The sequence below is a fragment of the Patagioenas fasciata genome, chromosome 25 (assembly GCF_037038585.1).
Source record: "Patagioenas fasciata isolate bPatFas1 chromosome 25, bPatFas1.hap1, whole genome shotgun sequence".
NCBI lineage: Eukaryota > Metazoa > Chordata > Aves > Columbiformes > Columbidae > Patagioenas > Patagioenas fasciata.
Window position 1 is genome coordinate 7,874,497 of NC_092544.1, and position 27,522 is coordinate 7,902,018.

Consider the following 27,522-nt stretch of genomic DNA (forward strand, 5'->3'; position numbering starts at 1 on the left):
CCCTTTGTCTCCAGTGCCCATTGTGACATCCTTGGGACCCCCCTTGTCCCCAGGACCCGTTGTGACATCTTGGGGACCCCTATGTCACCAGAGCCCATTGTGATATCCTGGGGAGCCCTCTTTTTCCCCAGGGCCTATTGTGACATCCTGGGGACCCCCTTTGTCCCCCGGGCCCATTGTGACATCCTGAAGACCCCCTTTGTCCCCAGGGCCTATTGTGACATGCCAGGACCCCCCCTTTTCTCCAGGGCCCATTGTGACGTCCCAGGACCCCCTATTGTCCCCAGAGCCCATTGTGACATCCCAGGACCCCCCATTGTCCCCAGGCCCCATTATACACATCCTGGGGTCCCCCTTTATCCCCAGGGCCATTGTGACACCATGGGGACCCCCTTTGTCCCCAGGGCCCATTGTGACGTCCCAGGATGCCCCATTGTCCCCTGGGCCCATTGTGAAATCATGGGGACCCCCTTTGTCCCCAGGGCCTATTGTGACATCCCAGGACCCCCCATTGTCCCCAGGGCCCATTGTGACACCGTGGAGACCCTCCTTGTCCTCAGGGCCCATTATGACATTCAGGGGACTCCTCTTTGTCCCCAGGGCCTATTGTGACATCCTGGGGACCCCCCTTTACTCCAGGGCCCATTGTGACGTCCCAGGACCCCCTATTGTTCCCAGGGCCCATTGTGACATTCTGGGGACCCCAAATGTCCCCAGGGCCCATTGTGACATTCTGGGGACCCCTCTTTGTCCCCAGGGCCCATTGTGGCACCATGGACACCCCCTTTGTCCCCAGGGCCCATTGTGACATCCCAGAACCCCAATTTGTCCTCAGGGCCCATTGTGACATCCTGGGGACCCCCTTGTCCCCAGGGCCCATCGTGGCACCGAGGGGACCCCCCCCCCCAGTCCCCAGGGCCCATTGTGAAATCCGGGGAACCCCCTGGTCTCCAGGCCCCATAGTGGTAATGCATTCACGAGGTGTTGATGTCGACGTCTCATTATCCGCGTTCTCTCCGAGAAAGCAAAAGTAACTCCAGACACTGATACCGTCCCAGCTCTGGCGCAAGGGGAAGCTGTGGAAACCACCTTCATGCGCCTGATGTCCCTCGTCCCTTCCCGGCCGTTTTGCTGCAGGGCACCAGACGATCGACACCTCTGGGTTGGTCACGGCCGTGATGGGAGCCGAGGGAAAACGGAAAGGGAGGGCTGGATCCCGTGGGAAATGGGGCCAAGAGTCAAGGACCGTGCTGCTGCTGATCCTCTTCGTCACTCGCTGGGAGGAAGGCGCCCGAGGGAAGGGAGAGAACGGCCACTGATGTCCCCCAGCGCGAGGTGGACGACGGTTCCTGGGGCAAAGAGGTGATCGAGGGCACGTGGGAAGGAAAAGATCCCGAAAACACGATGACAGCCCCGAGATGCCACATCCGGCTTCCCCCGAGCTCCCTCCCGGCTGTGCTCCGCACCTTCTCCTTCATCACCAGCACCTCCCGCCCCGCTGATCGCCCAGCTCGTGTCAGGCGGCTGGAGAACGTGGTTCAGGAACACTGGGCAGGACGGAGCCAGCGGGCAGGACGCGGCCAGCAGGCGCTCGCTGCTCTCCTGGACAGGCCGGCACGGAGCCCTGAGGAGCCCCTGGGTCCTGGTGCCGTGCTGGTCACAGCCTCGTGATGCTGCTGGGCGAGCGTCTCATCCTCCCCTGCTGCTCCTCCCATACAGGTATCTTTTTTCTCATTTCCTCCCCTCTTCCTTTCCTTCATCATTTCCCCTTTTTCTGCCTTATACCCCTCTCAAGTCTCTTTCCCTGCTGTCATCTCTTCTTTCTTCCTCTCTCCTTTCTGTTTTTTGATCCCATCTTCCCTCCTGTCTTCATCATCCTCTCTCCATCTCCCTCTCCCTTTCCATCTCCTCCTCTCCTCCATATGTAATTAATATATATCCATATTCACATATTCTATATATTCATATAGAATTCTGTATATTCATAAAATGAATCTATTTCTTGGCTGAGCTGATGGAGTTAGTTCTGTCCTGTCAACCGCAAATCTGAATTCTCAGGACAGGACCAAGTGGGCTGAAAATGCGTTGCCGTGGCGGTCCTGGAGATGTGCCCAACATGGGACACAATGGGGTCTCCCCGGAGGCTTCTCTTCTCTCCCCTTCCTTCCCTCCCCTTCCTTCCCTCCCCTTCCTTCCCTCCCCTTCCTTCCCTCCCCTTCCTTCCCTCCCCTTCCCTCAGAACCCCATTCTGGTTTGGGATGAAGGGACCTCTGGAGATCATCCAGTCCAACCCCCCTGCTCCCGCGGGGTCCCAGAGCAGATCACACAGGATCCCAGGGGTCTGAATGTCTCACAGAAGGAGACTCCACACCCGCTCTGGGCAGCCTGGGCCGCGCTCTGGCACCTCCCAGCAAGCAAGTTTCTCCTTACGTTCAGATGGAGCCTCCTGGGTTTCAGTCTGTGCCCGATGCCCCTCACCCCGGCGCTGGGCACCACTGAACAGAGTCTGCTCCATCCTGACACCCACCTGAGATATTGATCCCATTGATCACATCCCTCTCAGCTTCTCTTCTCCAGCTCAACAGCCCCATCTCTCTCAGTCTCTCCTGATCAGAATGATGCTCCAGACCCCTCAGCATCTCTGTGTCCCTCCACTGGACTCCCTCCAGTAACTCCTTGTCCTTCTTCAACTGGGGAGCCCAGAACTGGACCCAGAACTGCAGATGCAGCTTCCCCAGGGTGGAGCAGAGGGGGAGGATTCACCTCTCTCACCTGCTGCTCACACTCTTCTTAATAAATATCCCCCAGGTACCCTCGGCCTCGTGACCACAAGGACACATTGGTGACTTGTGGCCAACCTGATGTCACCCAGAACTCCCAAGTCCTTCTCGCAGAGCTGCTTTCCAGCGGGTCCACCCCCAAACCGTGCTGGTACTGGACCCCTGCTGCCCCAGGAGGGGCCGGTATCGCCCCGCTATCGCGATGGGTGGCACCAACAGCCCCGCTATCGCGATGGGTGGCACCAACGGCCCCGGTATCGCGATGGGTGGCACCGACGGCCCCGGTATCGCGATGGGTGGCACCAACGGCCCCAGTATCGCGATGGGTGGCACCAACGGCCCCGGTATCGCGATGGGTGGCACCGACGGCCCCGGTATCGCGATGGGTGGCACCGACGGCCCCGGTATCACGATGGGTGGCACCGACAGCCCCGGTATCGCGATGGGTGGCACCAACGGCCCCAGTATTGCGATGGGTGGCACCGACAGCCCCGGTATCGCGATGGGTGGCACCGACGGCCCCGGTATCGCGATGGGTGGCACCGACAGCCCCGGTATCGCGATGGGTGGCACCGACGGCCCCGGTATCGCGATGGGTGGCACCGACAGCCCCGGTATCACGATGGGTGGCACCGACAGCCCCGGTATCGCGATGGGTGGCACCGACGGCCCCGGTATCGCGATGGGTGGCACCGACGGCCCCGGTATCGCGATGGGTGGCACCGACAGCCCCGGTATCGCGATGGGTGGCACCGACGGCCCCGGTATCGCGATGGGTGGCACCGACAGCCCCGGTATTGCGATGGGTGGCACCGACAGCCCCGGTATCGTGATGGGTGGCACCGACAGCCCCGGTATCGCGAAGGGTGGCACCGACGGCCCCAGTATCGCAATAGGGAGCACTGATGGTCCTGGTATCGCGACAGGTGGCAACAACAGCGCTGGTATCGTCACAACAGCAGTGACGACGGCCCCAGTATCGTGATGGGCAGCGACGATGGTCCTGGTAGCGCGATGGGTGGCACCGACGGCCCTGGTATCGCAATGGGTGGCACCGACGGCCCTGGTATCGCGATGGGTGGCACCGACAGCCCCGGTATCGCAATGGGTGGCACCGACGGCCCTGGTATCGCAATGGGTGGCACCGACGGCCCTGGTATCGCAATGGGTGGCACCGACAGCCCCGGTATCGCAATGGGTGGCACCGACGGCCCTGGTATCGCAATGGGTGGCACCGACAGCCCCGGTATCGCGATGGGTGGCACCGACAGCCCCGGTATCGCAATGGGTGGCACCGACGGCCCCGGTATCGTGACAGCAATAAATCTCAAGACCTCCCAAAATAAATCCCCCTTCCATCCCTCCTGGTGTGACAAGACCCTTAATTAACATTTCATTAATCAAACAACTCAACCCCCCCGTTGTCACAAATCGCTGCATTAACGAACTTCAACTCATTCCAGAACCCAGTTTATTAAGCAAAGCAGAAAGCGCGTTAAATAGAAAGAAAAACACCAAAACCCCTGTTTCTCGGCTCAGATCGGGGCGCTTTACGGCACCATTTTGCCACCATTTCCCTTTCCGGTTCTTCCCACCGCGAGCAGCCGCTGCCCGTTGATCTCACAGCGGCGTTTTTTCCCAATCTCGCAGGATTTCAGCCCAATTCCGGCCCCGTTCCGTGCGCCCCCTGGTGCCGGAGATGACGATCGGGCGCCAGCTCTTCCCATCAAACCCGATGCCGAGAAACCAAACCCCCCGCGGTCGCTTCTTCAAACACACGCGCAGATTCACCCCTTTTCTCCCCAAAAACCCCCTCTGGATGCGCCGTCCGGTGGGAAAGCCGACGGTGGTTTCGGCGCGGGGGTTTCCTGAGGGCGCAAACCTACCCCGGGCGCTGCTCCGGCGCCGCGATCCCCATTTCGGCTGGTTCCTCCATTTTAAGGCGCTTCGGGGGCGGCTCGGTCCCGGCTTGCGGCTCCGGCATCGCCATTTCGGATGGTTTGTCCTCAATTCTCCAGCGTTTTGGGGGCTGCTTGGTCCCGGCCTGCGGCTCCAGCACCAGCGCTGCAATCACCATTTCAGCTGCTTTCTCCTCAATTTTAACGCATTTTGGGGGCGGCTCGGTCCCGGCCGGTGGCTCTGGTGCTGGCACCACAATCTCCATTTTAGCTGGTTTCTCCTCAATATTCAGGCACTTTGGTGGTGGCTCAGTCCCGGCCTGCGGCTCTGGCTCCGGCATCTCCATTTCAGCTGCTTTCTCCTCAATCTTCACACACACTCCCGAGCATGGCACTGGAGCTTCCGGGGACGGCACTGGAGCTCCCGGGGACGGCACTGGAGCTCCCGAGGATGGCACTGGAGCTCCCGGGGACGGCACTGGAGCTCCCGGGGACGGCACTGGAGCTCCCGGGGACGGCACTGGAGCTCCCGGGGACAGCACTGGAGCTCCCAGGGATGGCACTGGAGCTCCCGGGGATGGCGCTCGAGTTTCCAGGGATGGCACTGGAGCTCCCAGGGATGGCACTGGAGCTCCCGGGGATGGCACTGGAGCTCCTGGGGATGGCGCTGGAGTTTCCAGGGATGGCACTGGAGCTCCCGAGGATGGCACTGGAGCTCCCAGGGATGGCAGTGGAGCTCCTGGGGATGGCACTGGAGCTCCTGGGGATGGCACTGGAGCTCCCAGGGATGGCACTGGAGCTCCCGGGGACGGCACTGGAGCTCCCGGGAACAGCACTGGAGCTCCCGAGGATGGCACTGGAGCTCCCAGGGATGGCGCTCGTGTTTCCAGGGATGGCACTGGAGCTCCCAGGGATGGCACTGGAGCTCCCGGGGATGGCACTGGAGCTCCTGGGGATGGCGCTGGAGTTTCCAGGGATGGCACTGGAGCTCCCGAGGATGGCACTGGAGCTCCCAGGGACGGCACTGGAGCTCCTGAGGATGGCGTTGGAGCTCCTGGGGATGGCGCTGGAGCTCCCGGGGACGGTGCTGGAGCTCCCGGGGACGGTGCTGGAGCTCCCGGGGATGGTGCTGGAGCTTGCCATGGACAGCAGGGTCAACACTGCAACCGACACGGGGTGGGGGAAACGGGGTGATGGGACATGGGGATGTTGGGGTTCGGGGGGGAAATGGGGTGATATGAGGTGGGGATGTTGGGGTTTGGGGGGGAAAGGGGGATGTGACATGGGGGTGTTGGGGGGAAAGGGGGATGTGACATGGGGGTGTTGGGGTTTGGGGAAAGGGGGATGTGACATGGGGGTGTTGGGGGAAAGGGGGATGTGACATGGGGGTGTTGGGGTTTGGGGAAAGGGGGATGTGACATGGGGGTGTTGGGGTTTGGGGAAAGGGGGATGTGACATGGGGGTGTTGGGGTTTGGGGGTGGAAATATGGGATCCAACAAGGAAAAGCTGGGGTTTTTCAAGGAAAAGCGTGATACGACAATGGGTACGATTCAAGGAAAAGTTGGAGTTGGTCAAGAAAAGATGCGATATGATAAAGGAAATGTTGGGGTTTGTCAAGAAAAGGTGCAATAGGACAAGGAAAAGTTGGGTTTTGTTGAGAAAAGACGTGATAGGACAATGGAAACGTTGGGTTTTGTCAAGAAAAGACACGATAGGACAAGCAAAAGTTGGGTTTATGTCAAGAAAAGACAATAGGACAAGGAAAAGTTGGCTTTTGTCAAGAAAAGGTGCAATAGGACAAGGAAAAGTTGGCTTTTGTCAAGAAAAGACACGATAGGTCAAGGAAGAGTTGGAGTTGGTCAAAATAAGAACCAATAGGACAAGGAAAAGTTGGGTGTATGTCAAGAAAAGACGCGATAGGACAACAGAAACGTTGGGTTCTGTCAAGAAAAGACGTGATAAGACAAGGAAAAGTTGGGTTTTGTTGAGAAAAGATGCGATAGGACAAGGAAAAGTTGGGTTTTGTTGAGAAAAGATGCGATAGGACAATGGAAACGTCAGGTTTCGTCAAGAAAAGGTGCGATACAACAATGGGTACGATACGAGAAGGAAAAGTTGGGTTTATGTCAAGAAAAGACGCGCTACAACAAGGAAAAGTTGGGTTTTGTCAAGAAAAGGTGCGATAGGACAATGGAAACGTTGGGGTTGGTCAAGAAAAGGTGCGACATGATAATGGGTACGATACGAGAAGGAAAAGTTGGGTTTTGGGGACAAAAGGCGCGATACGGGACAGCGGAAAACGAGCCAACCAGGTGGAGCGGAGAGCAAGAAAGACACGGAGAAACGTCACTATTTCTACCCAAAAGGCAGCGTTGGGAGCCCCAAGAGCAGCGACGACCCCCCCGGGGCCCAGGTGGGGTGGGCCAGGCACCCAATGCGTGCGATACCTGGGTCGGGCGCCTGCGGGTCGGTGTCCATGTCCCCTCCGATCGGCACCGAAACCGCGCGGTTCGGCCGAAAACCACAGGGATTCGCTCCGAGACGCGGCAGAGTGGGAGAGACGCCCTGCGAGGGCTCGGAACAACAAAGCGTTGCCGGGGTTCCGCCGCGACATCAGCGCCGCCGGTGACATCAGCGCCTCGTGTTCCGTTCGGAATGGACGTCAATGGGTCCTGGTGGGCCAAACGAGGGGCAGGAAAAGCGCGACGCACCCGTTTTGCGCCCGTTTTTGGTGGTTTGGGGACTCACGGCCGGACGCTGATTTTGGGGGCGTCCTTCACCAGGCACAATCCCAAGTCGCCGTCCATTCTGCCTGCGGGATATTGAGAAATAGAGGGGAAAAGCAACGCTCGGGATCAAAATCATCGTGCCGAGACCGTTCCTCGGCGTCACAACCACAAATTGTCCCAATTCCCATCGTTTTGGTGAAATCGGTCGCTGATGGATCATCCCAATGGGGTTTTGCAGTCGATCGCAGCACTCGGGTGGTTTTTACACCCGATATCACAGCGAAACCCTGGGGGGGTTGTTTCCATCCCATATTCCACAAAATCACCCATTTTGGGGGTTTTTGGGGAGCACAAGCTCTGCGTTTGTCACCACAAACCAGCGAGGGGACGCCGAACCCAAACCGGGTTCACCGGGCGGTTTTACACCGGGATCGCTCGGCCCGGGTTGAGATAAACCCCCCGTAAACCACAACCATAAAGCGGGGTGTTCCCCCCAAAGCGCTACGTGGGGACATCCGCATCGCACCGAATTAACCCCGCGGGGCGGCCGAAAGCGCTTCAATCCCAGTGTCGGGATCACGAGGGGTTTCGGCCTCCGTCGCCTTTTTGCTGCGAGATCTTCCCATCCGGAGACGCATTTTCGGTGATCTGGGCAACATCGAACGAGAAAAGGGTTAAAGGTGGAAAACGCACAAAATCACACGGGCGTTTATCTGCTTTTCCTCCTTTTTTGGCTCAAAAGCAAGCGGCGAACCCCAAAATGAGGGGTCTGGGGACCCTCCAGTCCTGCTGATGCTTCCTCCCTTCCACCCAACTCGAGGCGATCGCCGGGTTCCATATTTCGGATCAATAACCCAGCGGGAGCCTGGAGCCTCCCAGAGCCCGTCCCTGGGGTAGCGGCCGCCGAGCGCGTCCCCATAGCGTTATTTGGGTGTAATATGGGGGGTTTGGGGGCACGTAGCACCCTTGGTTCAGCCAGGGACACACACACGGGTGCTCCGGGAAGCGACTCCGGCACCGCCGGTTGCCGAATCATCGCACAACCATCCAAGTACTCCTCACCCACCTTGTTTCTTGTCACCGGAACCAACACCGGGATCACCAGGGGGGTTTTCGGACAGCGTCGGGGGTTCGGAGGCGCCGTTTCCATCTCCCAACGATGGTTTCGCGGTGTTTGCATCGCCCGCGTCGCGCACCTGAGCACAAACGGAACCGGGAGCGTCGGTGGCGCTGGAGGATATCAAAGCGCTTTGCAAACTGCTCTTCCCAATTATTTCTCCATTATATAACGAGGATAATAAAACCCGCTACGCTAAACACGACCCAAACCGGGCGGGAGCGCGCAACGCGAATCTTTACACCGCAGCGATTCCCTGTTTCTCGTTTTCTCACCCCGTCGTCTCCACTCAATCGGCAGCGACTTTCACAAATCATCCAGTTACGCACAATTTGGTAACGACCCCCGCAAAGGGCTTCGACGGCACCGCCGTCCCCCCCGCCGCCTTCGCTCAGATCCCCGCTCAATGAGCAGCACCCATGGGTGCCCGTTACCTGCCCCCTCTCGGCGTCCACCGACCACCCGTGGTTCCGGCACATGGAGACGCCGCCATCCTCAACCGGAGCAGCCGCCAAGTGGCTGAAGTGACAAAAATCAGGATAAATAGGTAAAAAAATCAACATGATAAAGCCGCGGCGCTTTTAGAACAGATGGCGTAGTCGGCACTGAAGCTCCAGGCAGGTGGAGCTTGCCCGGTGGAATCAATCGGCGTTCGGTCTCAAAGGTTTCAACCCAAAAGGGTTAAATAGCAAGGATTAATAAATACTGACCCTCATTAATAATTACTGATTGTCATTAATAAATAGTGACCGTCACTAATAAATACTGATCGTTATTAATAAATACTGACCATCATTAATAAATACTGATCATCATTAATAAATACTCACAATCATTAATCAATACTGATTGTCATTAATAAATACTGACTGTTATTAATAAATACTGATCATCATTAATAAATACTCGCCATCATTAATCAATACTGATCATCATTAATAGTGACGGTCATTAATAAATACTGATCGTCATTAATAAATACTAACCATTATTAATAAATGCCGATCACCATTAACAAATACTGATCATCATTAATAAATAATAATCATCCTTAATAAATACCATCATTAATCAATACTGATTGTCATTAAGAAATACTGACCGCCATTAATAAATACTGGCCGTTATTAATAAATACTGGTGGTTATTAATAAATACTAATTGTCATTAATAAATACTAACCATCATTAATAAATACTGGTTGTTATTAATAAATACTGATCACTATTAATAAATTATGACCATCATTGGTAAATACTGATCATTAGTAACCAGGCTCAGGTTGGGCTCCAGGTTGGGCTCAAGGCTCAGATTGGGCTCCAGGCTCAGGTTGGGCTCTAGGTTGGGTTCCAGGCTCAGGTTGGGCTCCAGGTCAGGCTCAAGGCTCAGGTTGGGCTCCAGGTTCAGGTTGGGCTCCAGGTTGGGCTCCAGGCTCAGGTCAGGCTCCAGGCTCAGGTTGGGCTCCAGGTCGGGCTCCAGGCTCAGACTGGGCTCCAGGCTCAGGTCCAGCGCTTCCCCGCAGAGCAGCCCGGGGCTCTGGGCAAAGCCACGCAGCTCGTCGCCCAAGGGAAACAGGTCCATGGTCACCGGGCTCCAAACACCCCGGAGCAAAAACCAGAGCGGCCCCGGGACACCCGGGCTCCCAAAGAGCCTGGAAAAGGGACACAAAGAGTTAAATTGGGGGGAGTGAAGTGGCTGCTGATGCTGAGAAACCCCCGGGGGTTCGGGGCTGGGGGGAAAGGGGGGATCTGTATGAAAACTGCTCTGGGGAAAAGGGGGGAAGGGGTTGGGCTGCATGGGAATGGGAGGAGGGACGGGAAAACGGGAGAGGGAAACGGGGAAGAGGGAAAAGGGGGGAAAGGGGGAAAAAGGGGGGAAAGAGGGAAAAGGGGGAAAAAGGGAAAAGAGGGGAAAAGGGGGGAAAGAAGGAAAAGGGGGAAAAAGCAAGGAAAGAGGGAAAAGGGGGAAAAAGGGGGGAAAGAGGGAAAAAGGGGGAAAAGGGGGAAAAAGGGAAAAGGGGGAAAAAGGGGGGAAAGAGGGAAAAAGGGGGGAAAGAGGGAAAAAGAGGGAAAAAGCGAGGAAAGAGGGAAAAGAGGGAAAAAGGGGGGAAAGAGGGAAAAATAGGGAAAAAGCGAGGAAAGAGGGAAAGGGGGGGAAAAGGGAAGAAACAGGGATAAAGGGGGAAAAGAGGGATAAGATGGAAAGAGGGGGGAAGAGGGAAAGGGGGGAAAGAAGGGAAAAGAGGGAAGAGGGAAAAGGGGAGAAAAGGGGGGAAAGAGGAAAAAGGGGGAAAAGGGGGGAAAAGGGAAAAAGGGGGAAGAGGGGGAAGAGGGGGTGAAGAGGAAAAAGAGGGAAAAAGGGGGCAAAGAGGGATAAAGGGGAAAGAGGGAAAAGAGGGAAAAAGGGGGGAAGAGGGAAAAGGGCGGAAAGAGGGAAAAGAGGGATAAAGGGGGAAAGAGGGAAAAGGCGGAAAAGGGGGGGAAGAAGGAAAAAGGGAGAAAAAGGGGGAAAAGAGGGGGAAGAGGGAAAAAGGGGGGAAAGGGAGAAAAAGGGGGGAAACAGGGATAAAGGGGGAAAGAGGGAAAAGAGGGAAAAAGGGGGGGAAAAGGGGGAAGAGGGAAAAGGGGGGAAAGAGGGAAAAGAGGGAAAAACGGTGGAAAGAGGGAAAAGAGGGAAAAAGGGGGGGAAGGGAAAAAGGGGGGAAAGAGGGATAAAGGGGGAAAGAGGGAAAAGAGGGAAAAGGGGGATGAAAGAGAGAAAAAGTCTGTGGGGGGATTGATGGCGGATCTGCCCCAGCCCCGGGGTCTCTCCTGGAGGGGAGGGACGGGCGGGCTCCAGTGGGGGTGCTGAGGAGATGAGGGGACACGAGGGGCCCCGAGGGACACGAGGGGACGATGAGGGGACCCGAGGGACACGAGGGGACACGAGGGGACACGAGGGGACATGAAGGGACACGAGGGACCCGAGGGGACGCGATCTCCCCACCCGGTGTTTCCCGCCCCGGCGCTTCCCGCCCGCCGGCGCCGCGGCCACGCCCCCTCGCCGCCGGCCACGCCCCCTCGCCGGCGTCACGTCCGGGAGTGTGTGGCGGGAAAAGGCGGGAGGGAGGAGAGGGAGGCGCTGCCGTTTTGGTGGAGGTTGTGAGGGGAACTGGGGGTCGGCGTGAGGGGCATTGGGGGTCGGTGTGGGGGGAGGAATTGGGGTCGGCGTGAGGGGCATTGGGGGTCGGTGTGAGGGGGGGATTTGGGGGGCAGTGTGGTGGTGGGGATTTGGGGTCGGTGTGAGGGGGGAATTGGGGGGCGGTGTGGGGGAGGAACTGAGGGTCGGTGTGAGCGGGACATTGGGGGTCGGTGTGGGGAGGAATTGAGGATCGGTGGGGGGGGCTTGGGGGGTCGGTGTGAGGGGGAATTGGGGGTCGGTGTGGGGGAAGTTGGGGGTTGGTCTGGGGAGGATTTGAGGGGTCAGTGTGGGGAGGATTTGGGGGTCGATGTGAGGGGCATTAGGGGTTGGTGTGGGGGGCAGGAACTGGGGGTCAGTGTGTGGGGGGGCATTGGGGGTCGGTGCGAGGGGGAATTAGGGTCCAGTGGGGGGGCACTGGGGGTCGGTGTTTGAGGGGGGAATTGGGGGGTCGGTGTGGGGGGGTCAGTGCAGGGGGGGCCTTGGGGGTCGGTGTGAGGGGGCATTGGGGGTCAGTCTGGGGAGGAATTGGGGGTCGGTGTGTGGGGGGGCATTGGGGATCAGTGTGGGGGGGAATTGGGGGTCGGTGTGGGGGGGAATTGGGGTCTGGTGTGGGGGGGGGGACATTGGGGGTCGGTGTGAGGGGGAATTGGGGGTCGGTGTGGGGGGGAAGTTGGGGGTTGGTCTGGGGAGGATTTGAGGGGTCAGTCTGGGGAGGATTTGGGGGTCGATGTGAGGGGCATTAGGGGTTGGTGTGGGGGGCGCTGGGGGTCAGTGCGAGGGGGAATTAGGGTCCGGGGGGGGATTGGGGGTCGGTGTTTGAGGGGGGAACTGGGGGGTTGGTGTGCGGGGGCGGCCTTGGGGGTCGGTGTGAGGGGGCATTGGGGGTCAGTCTGGGGAGGAATTGGGGGTCGGGGGGGCATTTGGGGGTCGGTGGGGGGGAGCTGGGGGTCGGGGTTTGGGGGGAGCTGGGGGTCGGGTGGGGGGTGGATTGAGGGTCGGTGTGAAGGGAATGGGGGGGCATGAGGGGAACGGAGGCGCAGAAACAACTTTACAGCCTCCGGAGCCATGAACCTTCACACCCCGCAGGGCTCCAGAGCAGCTGCGTTCGTTTCGCCGTCGGGCGCAAGGGGAGCGATGGTTCCACCCCTCGTGCGCCGCTCCGAGCGGCAGGAGCTGCGTTTAAATACAGCGAGGTGCTCGTGTCCCAACGACCCCAGAGCGCCCGCACACATCCAGAACCTTTCCCGCTCATCACTGCCGTAGTCTCCGCCTGGACGCCCCCTGTTCGCCTGCGCGGCGCCACCTGGTGCTCTGGAGGAGGGGTCTTTGGATGAAGGCTCCTTCAGCTTCCTCAGGTTTGGCTCCTTGTGTTGAATGGACTGGGACCCAAGCTCCAGGTCGGTTGAACCCAGCCTGGCGCCCCCTTTTTGCTGTAAATCTCGGTTCTCTCGTCCCCTCGCGTTCACAGCTGGTGCCGTAAAACTCCTGATCCTGGCACTGCTGGGTTCTGGTTTCCTTACCATGAGTTCACCTAAAGCTCTGAACTAAGGGCTCGTGTGGCTCAGCCCTAAAGTGTTGGCTCGCTAGTGGGCACCCAATTATGTTTTGTTAACCCTTAAAATGTTCGTGCCCTCTATCAGACCCAGGAGTTCGGGCGGGGATTCAGTTCAGGAGGGACCCGGGAGTAACCCTAAGGACCCAGTAGTTGGGGGGTGTCAAGGGTTAAGATCGTGAAACCGTGGGGACCCCTAATGTCCCCAGGGGCCATTGTGACATCCTGGGGACCCTGCATTGTCCCCAGGGTGTTGTGACACCATGGGGACCCACTTTGTCCCCAGGGCCCATTGTGACGTCTCAGGATCCCCCATTGTCCCCAGGGCCCATTGTGACATTCTGGGGACCCCAAATGTCCCCAGGGCCCATTGTGACATTCTGGGGACCCCCTTTGTCCCCAGGGCCCATCGTGGCACCGAGGGGACCCCCCCCCCAGTCCCCAGGGCCCATTGTGGCACCATGGACACCCCCTTTGTCCCCAGGGCCCATTGTGACATCCCAGGACCCCACCTTGTCCCCAGGGTCCCTTCTGACAGGGTGGGGACCCCCCTTTCTCCCCAGGGCTCATTGTGACGTCCCAGGACCCCTCGTTGTCCCCAGTGCCCATTGTGACATCCTGGGGACCCCCCTTGTCCCCAGGGCCCATTGTGAAATCCGGGGAACCCCCTGGTCTCCAGGGCCCATAGTGGTACCGTGGGGACTCGTCCTGTCACTTGGGTCCATTGTGACACCATGGGGACCCCGCCTTTGTCCCCAGTACCCATTGTGACATCCTGGGGACCCCTTTGTCCCCGGGGCCCATTGTGACATCCTGGGGACCCCCCTTTGTCCCCAAGGCCCATTGTGACACCGTGGGGACCCCACTTCTTTCCAGGACCCATTGTGGCATTCTGGGGACTTCCTTTGTCCCCAGGGCCCATTGTGACATCCTGGAGACCCCCTTTATCCCCAGAGCTCGTTGTCGCACCATGGGGACCCCCTTTGTCACTGGGGCCCATTGTGACATCCCAGGACCCCCCATTGTTCCCAGGGCCCATTGTGACACCGTGGGGACCCCGCCTTTTCCCCAGGGCCCATTGTGACGTCTCAGGACCCCCTTTGTCCCCAGGGCCCACTGTGGCACCATGGGGACCCCCTTTGTCCTCTGGGCCCATTGTGACATTCCAGGACCCCACTTTGTCCCCAGGGCCCATTGTGACACCGTGGGGACCCCCCTTGTCCCCAGGGCCCATTGTGACAATTAAGGGACCCCCTTTGTCCCCAGGGCCCATTTTGACATCCCAGGACCCCACTTTGTCCCCAGTGCTCATTGTGAAATTCTGGGGACCCCCCTTGTCCTCAGGGCTCATTGTGACAGCCGAGGACCTTACTTTGTCCCCAGGGCCCATTGTGACATCCCAGGACCCCCCACTGTCTCCAGTGCCCATTGTGACATCATGGGGACCACCCTTTTTCCCCAGGGCTCATTGTGACGTCCCAGGACCCCTCGTTGTCCCCAGGCCCCATCGTGACATCCTGGGGACCCCCCTTGTCTCCAGGGCCCATAGTGGCACTGTGGGGACTCATCACTTGGGCCCATTGTGACATCCTGGAGACCCCCCTTTATCCCCAGGGCCCATTGTGACACCGTGGAGACCCCATTTGTCACTGGGGCCCATTGTGACATCCCAGGACACCCCATTGTCCCCAGGGCCCACTGAGACATCCCGGCGACCACCCTTTGTCCCCAGGGCCCATTATGCACATTCAGGGGACACCCCTTTGTCCCCAAGGCCCATTGTGACATCCTGGGGAGACCCCATTGTCCCCAAGGCCCATTGTGGCACCATGGGGACCCCCTTTGTCCCCAGTGCCCATTGTGACATCTTAGGACCCCACTTTGTCCCCAGGGCCCATTGTGACATCCTGGGGACCACCTGTGTCCCCAGGGCCCATTGTGACATCCCAGGAGCCACCGTTGTCCCCAGGGCCCATTGTGACATCCTGGGGACCCCCTTGTCCCCAGTGTCCATTGTGGCATCCTGGGACCCCCGTTGTCCCCAGGGCCCATTGTGGCACCATGTGGACCCCCTTTTTCCCGAGGGCCCATTATAACGTCCCAGGACCCCCCATTGTCCCCTGGGCCCATTGTGACATCCTGGGGTCCCCCTTTTGTCCCCTGGGCCCATTGTGACACTGTGGGGATCTCCTTTGTCCCCAGGGACCATTGTGACACTGTGGGGACCCCCTTTGTCCCCAGGGCCCATTGTGACATCCTGGGGAATCTCTTTGTCTCCAGGGCCCATTGTGACGTCCCAGGACCCTGCTTTGTCCCCGGGGCCCATTGTGACATCCTGGGGAACCGCTTTGTCCCCAGGACCCATTGTGACGTCCCAGGACCCCCCCCTTGTCCCCAGGGCTCATTGTGATGTCCCAGGATCCCCATTGTCCCCAGAGCCCATTGTGATGTCCTGGGAACCCCCTTTGACCCCAGGGTCCATTGTGACACCATGGGGACCCCCTCTTGTCCCCAGGGCCCATCGTGGCACCGTGGGGACCCCCTTGTCACTGGGGACCCATTGTGACACTATGGGGACCCCCCTTTGTGCCCAGGGCCCATTGTAACATCCTGGGGACCCCCTTGCCTCCAGGGCCCCTTGTGACATCAAAGGATCACCCTTTGTCCCCAGGACCCATTGTGACATCCCAGGACCCCACTTACTCCCCAGGGCCCATTGTGGCACCATGAGGACCCCCTTTGTCACTGGTGCCCATTGTGACATCCCAGGACCCCCCATTGTCTGCAGAGCCCATTGTGACACTATAGGGACCCCCCTTGTCACTGAGGACCCATTGTGACACCATGGGCACCTCCCCTTGTCGTCAGAGCCCATCGTGACATCCCAAAACCCCCAATTGTCTCCAGGGCCCATTGTGACATCCTGGGGACCTCCCTTTCTCCCCAGGGCCCATTGTGACGTTCCAGGAACCCCCATTGTCCTCAGGGCCCATTGTGACATTCAGGGGACCCCCTTTGTCTTCAGGTCCCATTGTGACACCATGGAGACCCCATTTGTCACTCGGGCGCATTGTGACATCCTAGGACCCCCCATTGTCCCCAAGGCCCATTGCGACATCCTGGGGACCCCCCTTTGTCCTCAGGGCCCATTGTGACATTCAGGGCACTCCTCTTTGTCCCCAGGGCCCATTCTGATACCATGGGGACCACTTTGTCCCCAGGGCCCACTGTGACATCCTGGGGACGCCCTTTGTCCCCAGGGCCCATTTTGACACCATGTGCACCCCGCTTTGTGCCCAGGGCCGATTGTGACATCCTGGGGACCCTCTTTGTCCCCAGGGCCCATTGTGACATCCTGGGGACACCCCATTGTCTCCAGGGCCCATTGTGAACATCCTGGGGACCCCCTTGTCCCCAGGGCCCATCGTGGCACCGTGGGGACCCCCCGTTGTCCCCAGGGCCTATAGTGACACCGTGGGTACCCCCTTTGTCCCCAGTGCCCATTGTGACATCCTGGGGACCCCCCTTGTCCCCAGGGCTTATTGTGACATCCTGGGGACCGCCTTTGTCCCCAGGGCCCATTGTGACATCCCAGGACCCCAAGTTGTCCCCAGGGACCATTGTGACATCGTGGGGACCCCCTTTGTCCTCAGGGCCCGTTGTGAACATCCTGGGGACCCCCTTGTCCACACGACCCATCGTGGCACCGTGGGGACCCCCCGTTGTCCCCAGGGCCTATAGTGACACCGTGGGTACCCCCTTTATCCCATGAGCCCATTGTGACATCCTGGGGACCCCCTTGTCCCCAGGGCCCATTGTGACACCATGGGGATCGCCTTTGTCCCCGTGGCCCATTGTGACATCCCAGGACCCCGCGTTGTCCCCAGGGCCCATTCTGACATCCTGGGGACCCCCCTTGTCCCCAGGGCTTATTGTGACATCCTGGGGACCCCTTTGTCCCAGGGGCACATTGTGGCACCATGGGGACCCCCTTTATCCCCAGGGCCACTTGTGACATCCTGGGGACCCCCCTTGTCCCCAGTGCCCATTATGAAATTCTGGGGACCCCCTTTGTCCCAGGGGCACATTGTGGCACCACGGGGACCCCCTTTGTCACCGGGGCCCATTGTGACACCATGGGTACCCCCTTTGTCCCATGGGCCCATTGTGACATCCTGGGGACCCCCTTGTCGCCAGGGCCCATCATGGCCCCGTGGGGACCCCCCTTTGTCCCCAGTGCCCATTGTGACATCCTGGGGACCCCCCTTGTCCCCATGGCTTATTGTGACACCCTGGGACCGCCTTTGTCCCCAGGGCCCATTGTGACATCCTGGGGAGTACCCTTTATCCCCAGGGCCCATTGTGACATCCTGGGGACCCCCTTTGTCCCTAGGGTTCATTGTGACATCCCAGGACCCCCATTGTCCCCAGGGCCCATTGTGAACAACCTGGGGACCCCCCTTTTTCCCCGGGCCCATTGTGGCGTCCCAGGATGCTTCGTTGTCCCCTGGGCCCATTGTGACATCCCGGGGACCCCTTTTGTCCCCAGGGTCCATTGTGACATCCTGGGGCCTCCCTTTGTCCCCAGGGCCCATTGTGACATCGCAGGAGCCCCCGTTGTCCCAAGGGCACATTGTTACATCCTGGGGACCCCCTTGTCCCCAGGGCCCATCGTGGCACCGTGGGGACCCCCCCTTTGTCTCCAGTGCCCATTGTGACATCCTTGGGACCCCCCTTGTCCCCAGGACCCGTTGTGACATCTTGGGGACCCCTATGTCACCAGAGCCCATTGTGATATCCTGGGGAGCCCCCTTTGTCCCCAGGGCCCATTGTGCACATCCTGTGGACCCCTCTTTGTCCCCAGGGCCCATTGTGATATCCTGGGGAGCCCTCTTTTTCCCCAGGGCCTATTGTGACATCCTGGGGACCCCCTTTGTCCCCCGGGCCCATTGTGACATCCTGAAGACCCCCTTTGTCCCCAGGGCCTATTGTGACATGCCAGGACCCCCCCTTTTCTCCAGGGCCCATTGTGACGTCCCAGGACCCCCTATTGTCCCCAGAGCCCATTGTGACATCCCAGGACCCCCCATTGTCCCCAGGCCCCATTATACACATCCTGGGGTCCCCCTTTATCCCCAGGGCCATTGTGACACCATGGACACCCACTTTGTCCCCAGGACCCATTGTGACGTCCCAGGATGCCCCATTGTCCCCTGGGCCCATTGTGAAATCATGGGGACCCCCTTTGTCCCCAGGGCCTATTGTGACATCCCAGGACCCCCCATTGTCCCCAGGGCCCATTGTGACACCGTGGAGACCCTCCTTGTCCTCAGGGCCCATTATGACATTCAGGGGACTCCTCTTTGTCCCCAGGGCCTATTGTGACATCCTGGGGACGCCCCTTCACTCCAGGGCCCATTGTGACGTCCCAGGACCCCCTATTGTTCCCAGGGCCCATTGTGACATCCTGGGGACCCCCTTTGTCCCTAGGGTTCATTGTGACATCCCAGGACCCCCATTGTCCCCAGGGCCCATTGTGAACAACCTGGGGACCCCCCTGTTTCCCCGGGCCCATTGTGGCGTCCCAGGATGCTTCGTTGTCCCCTGGGCCCATTGTGACATCCCGGGGACCCCTTTTGTCCCCAGGGTCCATTGTGACATCCTGGGGCCTCCCTTTGTCCCCAGGGCCCATTGTGACATCGCAGGAGCCCCCATTGTCCCAAGGGCACATTGTTACATCCTGGGGACCCCCTTGTCCCCAGGGCCCATCGTGGCACCGTGGGGACCCCCCCTTTGTCTCCAGTGCCCATTGTGACATCCTTGGGACCCCCCTTGTCCCCAGGACCCGTTGTGACATCTTGGGGACCCCTATGTCACCAGAGCCCATTGTGATATCCTGGGGAGCCCCCTTTGTCCCCAGGGCCCATTGTGCACATCCTGTGGACCCCTCTTTGTCCCCAGGGCCCATTGTGATATCCTGGGGAGCCCTCTTTTTCCCCAGGGCCTATTGTGACATCCTGGGGACCCCCTTTGTCCCCCGGGCCCATTGTGACATCCTGAAGACCCCCTTTGTCCCCAGGGCCTATTGTGACATGCCAGGACCCCCCCTTTTCTCCAGGGCCCATTGTGACGTCCCAGGACCCCCTATTGTCCCCAGAGCCCATTGTGACATCCCAGGACCCCCCATTGTCCCCAGGCCCCATTATACACATCCTGGGGTCCCCCTTTATCCCCAGGGCCATTGTGACACCATGGAGACCCCCTTTGTCCCCAGGGCCCATTGTGCACATCCTGTGGACCCCTCTTTGTCCCCAGGGCCCATTGTGATATCCTGGGGAGCCCTCTTTTTCCCCAGGGCCTATTGTGACATCCTGGGGACCCCCTTTGTCCCCCGGGCCCATTGTGACATCCTGAAGACCCCCTTTGTCCCCAGGGCCTATTGTGACATGCCAGGACCCCCCCTTTTCTCCAGGGCCCATTGTGACGTCCCAGGACCCCCTATTGTCCCCAGAGCCCATTGTGACATCCCAGGACCCCCCATTGTCCCCAGGCCCCATTATACACATCCTGGGGTCCCCCTTTATCCCCAGGGCCATTGTGACACCATGGACACCCACTTTGTCCCCAGGACCCATTGTGACGTCCCAGGATGCCCCATTGTCCCCTGGGCCCATTGTGAAATCATGGGGACCCCCTTTGTCCCCAGGGCCTATTGTGACATCCCAGGACCCCCCATTGTCCCCAGGGCCCATTGTGACACCGTGGAGACCCTCCTTGTCCTCAGGGCCCATTATGACATTCAGGGGACTCCTCTTTGTCCCCAGGGCCTATTGTGACATCCTGGGGACGCCCCTTCACTCCAGGGCCCATTGTGACGTCCCAGGACCCCCTATTGTTCCCAGGGCCCATTGTGACATCCTGGGGACCCCCTTTGTCCCTAGGGTTCATTGTGACATCCCAGGACCCCCATTGTCCCCAGGGCCCATTGTGAACAACCTGGGGACCCCCCTGTTTCCCCGGGCCCATTGTGGCGTCCCAGGATGCTTCGTTGTCCCCTGGGCCCATTGTGACATCCCGGGGACCCCTTTTGTCCCCAGGGTCCATTGTGACATCCTGGGGCCTCCCTTTGTCCCCAGGGCCCATTGTGACATCGCAGGAGCCCCCATTGTCCCAAGGGCACATTGTTACATCCTGGGGACCCCCTTGTCCCCAGGGCCCATCGTGGCACCGTGGGGACCCCCCCTTTGTCTCCAGTGCCCATTGTGACATCCTTGGGACCCCCCTTGTCCCCAGGACCCGTTGTGACATCTTGGGGACCCCTATGTCACCAGAGCCCATTGTGATATCCTGGGGAGCCCCCTTTGTCCCCAGGGCCCATTGTGCACATCCTGTGGACCCCTCTTTGTCCCCAGGGCCCATTGTGATATCCTGGGGAGCCCTCTTTTTCCCCAGGGCCTATTGTGACATCCTGGGGACCCCCTTTGTCCCCCGGGCCCATTGTGACATCCTGAAGACCCCCTTTGTCCCCAGGGCCTATTGTGACATGCCAGGACCCCCCCTTTTCTCCAGGGCCCATTGTGACGTCCCAGGACCCCCTATTGTCCCCAGAGCCCATTGTGACATCCCAGGACCCCCCATTGTCCCCAGGCCCCATTATACACATCCTGGGGTCCCCCTTTATCCCCAGGGCCATTGTGACACCATGGAGACCCCCTTTGTCCCCAGGGCCCATTGTGACGTCCCAGGATGCCCCATTGTCCCCTGGGCCCATTGTGAAATCATGGGGACCCCCTTTGTCCCCAGGGCCTATTGTGACATCCCAGGACCCCCCATTGTCCCCAGGGCCCATTGTGACACCGTGGAGACCCTCCTTGTCCTCAGGGCCCATTATGACATTCAGGGGACTCCTCTTTGTCCCCAGGGCCTATTGTGACATCCTGGGGACCCCCCTTTACTCCAGGGCCCATTGTGACGTCCCAGGACCCCCTATTGTTCCCAGGGCCCATTGTGACATTCTGGGGACCCCAAATGTCCCCAGGGCCCATTGTGACATTCTGGGGACCCCTCTTTGTCCCCAGGGCCCATTGTGGCACCATGGGGACCCCCTTTGTCCCCAGGGCCCATTGTGACATCCTCGGGACCCCCTTGTCCCCAGGGCCCATCGTGGCACCGAGGGGACCCCCCCCCCTAGTCCCCAGGGCCCATTGTGGCACCATGGACACCCCCTTTGTGCCCAGGGCCCATTGTGACATCCCAGGACCCCACCTTCTCCCCAGGGTCCCTTCTGACAGGGTGGTGACCCCCCTTTCTCCCCAGGGCTCATTGTGACGTCCCAGGACCCCTCGTTGTCCCCAGTGCCCATTGTGACATCCTGGGGACCCCACTTCTTTCCAGGACCCATTGTGGCATTCTGGGGACTTCCTTTGTCCCCAGGGCCCATTGTGACATCCTGGAGACCCCCTTCATCCCCAGAGCTCGTTGTCGCACCATGGGGACCCCCTTTGTCACTGGGGCCCATTGTGACATCCCAGGACCCCCCATTGTCCCCAAGGCCCATTGTGACACCGTGGGGACCCCGCCTTTTACCCAGGGCCCATTGTGACGTCTCAGGACCCCCTTTGTCCCCAGGGCCCACTGTGGCACCATGGGGACCCCCTTTGTCCTCTGGGCCCATTGTGACATTCCAGGACCCCACTTTGTCCCCAGGGCCCATTGTGACACCGTGGGGACCCCCCTTGTCCCCAGGGCCCATTGTGACAATTAAGGGACCCCCTTTGTCCCCAGGGCCCATTTTGACATCCCAGGACACCCCACTGTCTCCAGTGCCCATTGTGACATCATGGGGACCACCCTTTTTCCCCAGGGCTCATTGTGACGTCCCAGGACCCCTCGTTGTCCCCAGGCCCCATCGTGACATCCTGGGGACCCCCCTTGTCTCCAGGGCCCATAGTGGCACTGTGGGGACTCATCACTTGGGCCCATTGTGACATCCTGGAGACCCTCTTTATCCCCAGAGCTCGTTGTCGCACCATGGGGACCCCCTTTGTCACTGGGGCCCATTGTGACATCCCAGGACCCCCCATTGTCCCCAGGGCCCACTGAGACATCCCGGCGACCACCCTTTGTCCCCAGGGCCCATTATGCACATTCAGGGGACACCCCTTTGTCCCCAAGGCCCATTGTGACATCCTGCGGAGACCCCATTGTCCCCAAGGCCCATTGTGGCACCATGGGGACCCCCTTTGTCCCCAGTGCCCATTGTGACATCTTAGGACCCCACTTTGTCCCCAGGGCCCATTGTGACATCCTGGGGACCAACTGTGTCCCCAGGGCCCATTGTGAGATCCTGGGGACCCCCAGTGTCCCCAGTGTCCATTGTGGCATCCTGGGACCCCCGTTGTCCCCAGGGCCCATTGTGGCACCATGTGGACCCCCTTTTTCCCGAGGGCCCATTATAACGTCCCAGGACCCCCCATTGTCCCCTGGGCCCATTGTGACATCCTGGGGTCCCCCTTTTGTCCCCTGGGCCCATTGTGACACTGTGGGGATCTCCTTTGTCCCCAGGGACCATTGTGACACTGTGGGGACCCCCTTTGTCCCCAGGGCCCATTGTGACATCCTAGGGAATCCCTTTGTCTCCAGGGCCCATTGTGACGTCCCAGGACCCTGCTTTGTCCCCGGGGCCCATTGTGACATCCTGGGGAACCGCTTTGTCGCCAGGACCCATTGTGACGTCCCAGGACCCCCCCTTGTCCCCAGGGCTCATTGTGATGTCCCAGGATCCCCATTGTCCCCAGAGCCCATTGTGATGTCCTGGGAACCCCCTTTGACCCCAGGGTCCATTGTGACACCATGGGGACCCCCTCTTGTCCCCAGGGCCCATCGTGGCACCGTGGGGACCCCCTTGTCACTGGGGACCCATTGTGACACTATGGGGAGCCCCCCTTTGTGCCCAGGGCCCATTGTAACATCCTGGGGACCCCCTTGCCTCCAGGGCCCCTTGTGACATCAAAGGATCACCCTTTGTCCCCAGGACCCATTGTGACATCCCAGGACCCCACTTACTCCCCAGGGCCCATTGTGGCACCATGAGGACCCCCTTTGTCACTGGTGCCCATTGTGACATCCCAGGACCCCCCATTGTCTGCAGAGCCCATTGTGACACTATAGGGACCCCCCTTGTCACTGAGGACCCATTGTGACACCATGGGCACCTCCCCTTGTCGTCAGAGCCCATCGTGACATCCCAAAACCCCCAATTGTCTCCAGGGCCCATTGTGACATCCTGGGGACCTCCCTTTCTCCCCAGGGCCCATTGTGACGTTCCAGGAACCCCGATTGTCCTCAGGGCCCATTGTGACATTCAGGGGACCCCCTTTGTCTTCAGGGCCCATTGTGACACCATGGAGACCCCATTTGTCACTCGGGCCCATTGTGACATCCTAGGACCCCCCATTGTCCCCAAGGCCCATTGCGACATCCTGGGGACCCCCCTTTGTCCTCAGGGCCCATTGTGACATTCAGGGCACCCCTCTTTGTCCCCAGAGCCCATTCTGATACCATGGGGACCACTTTGTCCCCAGGGCCCACTGTGACATCCTGGGGACGCCCTTTGTCCCCAGGGCCCATTTTGACACCATGTGCACCCCCCTTTGTGCCCAGGGCCGATTGTGACATCCTGGGGACCCTCTTTGTCCCCAGGGCCCATTGTGACATCCTGGGGACACCCCATTGTCTCCAGGGCCCATTGTGAACATCCTGGGGACCCCCTTGTCCCCAGGGCCCATCGTGGCACCGTGGGGACCCCCCGTTGTCCCCAGGGCCTATAGTGACACCGTGGGTACCCCCTTTGTCCCCAGTGCCCATTGTGACATCCTGGGGACCCCCCTTGTCCCCAGGGCTTATTGTGACATCCTGGGGACCGCCTTTGTCCCCAGGGCCCATTGTGACATCCCAGGACCCCAAGTTGTCCCCAGGGACCATTGTGACACCGTGGGGACCCCCTTTGTCCTCAGGGCCCGTTGTGAACATCCTGGGGACCCCCTTGTCCCCAGGGCCCATCGTGGCACCGTGGGGACCCCCCGTTGTCCCCAGGGCCTATAGTGGCACCGTGAGTACCCCCTTTATCCCATGAGCCCATTGTGACATCCTGGGGACCCCCTTGTCCCCAGGGCCCATTGTGACACCATGGGGATCGCCTTTGTCCCCGTGGCCCATTGTGACATCCCAGGACCCCGCGTTGTCCCCAGGGCCCATTCTGACATCCTGGGGACCCCCCTTGTCCCCAGGGCTTATTGTGACATCCTGGGGACCCCTTTGTCCTAGGGGCACATTGTGGCACCATGGGGACCCCCTTTATCCCCAGGGCCACTTGTGACATCCTGGGGACACCCCTTGTCCCCAGTGCCCATTATGACATTCTGGGGACCCCCTTTGTCCCAGGGGCACATTGTGGCACCACGGGGACCCCCTTTGTCACCGGGGCCCATTGTGACATCCCAGGACCCCAAGTTGTCCCCAGGGCCCATTGTGACACCATGGGGATCGCCTTTGTCCCCGTGGCCCATTGTGACATCCCAGGACCCTGCGTTGTCCCCAGTGCCCATTCTGACATCCTGGGGACCCCCCTTGTCCCCATGGCTTATTGTGACACCCTGGGACCGCCTTTGTCCCCAGGGCCCATTGTGATGTCCCAGGACCCCCCATTGTCCCCAGGGACCATTGTGACATCCTGGGGACCCCCTTTGTCCCAAGACCCCATTGTGACATCCTGGGGACCCCGCCTTGTCCCCAAAGCCCATTGTGACATCCTGGGGACCCTCTTTGTCCCCAGGGCCCATTGTGGCACCATGGGGACACCCTTTGTCACTGGGGCCAGTTGTGACATCCCAGGACCCCACTTTGTCCCCAGGGCTTATTGTGATACCATGGGGACCCCCCCTTGTCCCCAGGGCCCATTGTGACATTCAGGGGGACTCCTCTTTGTCCCCAGGGCCTATTGTGTCATCCTGGGGATCTCCCCTTGTCTCTAGGGCCCATTGTGAGACTGTGGAAGACCCCCTTTGTCCCCAAGTCCCATTGTGACGTCCCAGGACGCCTCGTTGTCCCCAGGACCCATTGTGACTCCATGGGAACCCCCCCTTGTCCCCAGGGCCCATTGTGACATCCTGGGACCCCCCTTTGTCCCCAGTGCTCATTGTGAAATCCTGGGGACCCACTTTGTCCCCAGGGCCCATTGTGGCACCATGGGGAGCGCCTTTGTCACTGGGGACCATTGTGACATTCCAGGATTTTACTTTGTCCCCGGGGCCCATTGTGACATCCTGGGGATCCCCCTTTGTCGCCAGGGCCCACTGTGACACCGTGGGCACCCTCTTTGTCCCATGGGCCCATTGTGACCTTCAAGGGACCCCCCATTGTCCCCAGGGCCCATTGTGACATCCTGGGTACCCCCTTTGTCCCCAAGACCCATTGTGACATCCTAGTACCCCCCGCAGTCCCCAGGGCCCATTGGGACATCCTGGGGATCCCTTTGGCCCCAGGGCCCATTGTGACAGGGCGGGGATCCCCCTTGTCTCCAGTGCCCATTGTGAAACCGTGGGGACCCTCTTGTCCCCAGGGCCCATTGTGGCACCGTGGAGACCCCCCCTTTGTCTCCAGTGCCCATTGTGACATCCTGGGGACCCCCTTTGTCCCCAGTGCTCATTGTGACAGGGTGGGACCCCCCTTGTACCCAGGGCCCGTTGTGACATCCTGGGGACCCCCTTTGTCCCCAGGGCCTATTGTGACATCCTGGGGAGTACCCTTTATCCCCAGGGCCCATTGTGACATCCTGGGGACCCCCTTTGTCCCTAGGGTTCATTGTGACATCCCAGGACCCCCATTGTCCCCAGGGCCCATTGTGAACAACCTGGGGACCCCCCTTTTTCCCCGGGCCCATTGTGGCGTCCCAGGATGCTTCGTTGTCCCCTGGGCCCATTGTGACATCCCGGGGACCCCTTTTGTCCCCAGGGTCCATTGTGACATCCTGGGGCCTCCCTTTGTCCCCAGGGCCCATTGTGACATCGCAGGAGCCCCCGTTGTCCCAAGGGCACATTGTTACATCCTGGGGACCCCCTTGTCCCCAGGGCCCATCGTGGCACCGTGGGGACCCCCCCTTTGTCTCCAGTGCCCATTGTGACATCCTTGGGACCCCCCTTGTCCCCAGGACCCGTTGTGACATCTTGGGGACCCCTATGTCACCAGAGCCCATTGTGATATCCTGGGGAGCCCCCTTTGTCCCCAGGGTCCATTGTGCACATCCTGTGGACCCCTCTTTGTCCCCAGGGCCCATTGTGATATCCTGGGGAGCCCTCTTTTTCCCCAGGGCCTATTGTGACATCCTGGGGACCCCCTTTGTCCCCCGGGCCCATTGTGACATCCTGAAGACCCCCTTTGTCCCCAGGGCCTATTGTGACATCCCAGGACCCCCCATTGTCCCCAGGGCCCATTGTGACACCGTGGAGACCCTCCTTGTCCTCAGGCCCATTATGACATTCAGGGGACTCCTCTTTGTCCCCAGGGCCTATTGTGACATCCTGGGGACCCCCCTTTACTCCAGGGCCCATTGTGACGTCCCAGGACCCCCTATTGTTCCCAGGGCCCATTGTGACATTCTGGGGACCCCAAATGTCCCCAGGGCCCATTGTGACATTCTGGGGACCCCTCTTTGTCCCCAGGGCCCATTGTGGCACCATGGGGAACCCCTTTGTCCCCAGGGCCCATTGTGACATCCCAGAACCCCAATTTGTCCTCAGGGCCCATTGTGACATCCTGGGGACCCCCTTGTCCCCAGGGCCCATTGTGATATCCTGGGGACCCCCTTGTCCCCAGGCCCATCGTGGCACCATGGACACCCCCTTTGTCCCCAGGGCCCATTGTGACATCCCAGGACCCCACCTTGTCCCCAGGGTCCCTTCTGACAGGGTGGGGACCCCCCTTTCTCCCCAGGGCTCGTTGTGACGTCCCAGGACCCCTCGTCCCCAGTGCCCATTGTGACATCCTGGGGACACCCTTTGTCCCCAGTGCTCATTGTGACAGGGTGGGACCCCCCTTGTACCCAGGGCCCGTTGTGACATCCTGGGGACCCCCTTTGTCCCCAGGGCCTATTGTGACATCCTGGGGAGTCCCCTTTATCCCCAGGGCCCATTGTAACATCCTGGGGACCCCCTTTGTCCCTAGGGTTCATTGTGACATCCCAGGACCCCCATTGTCCACAGGGCCCAT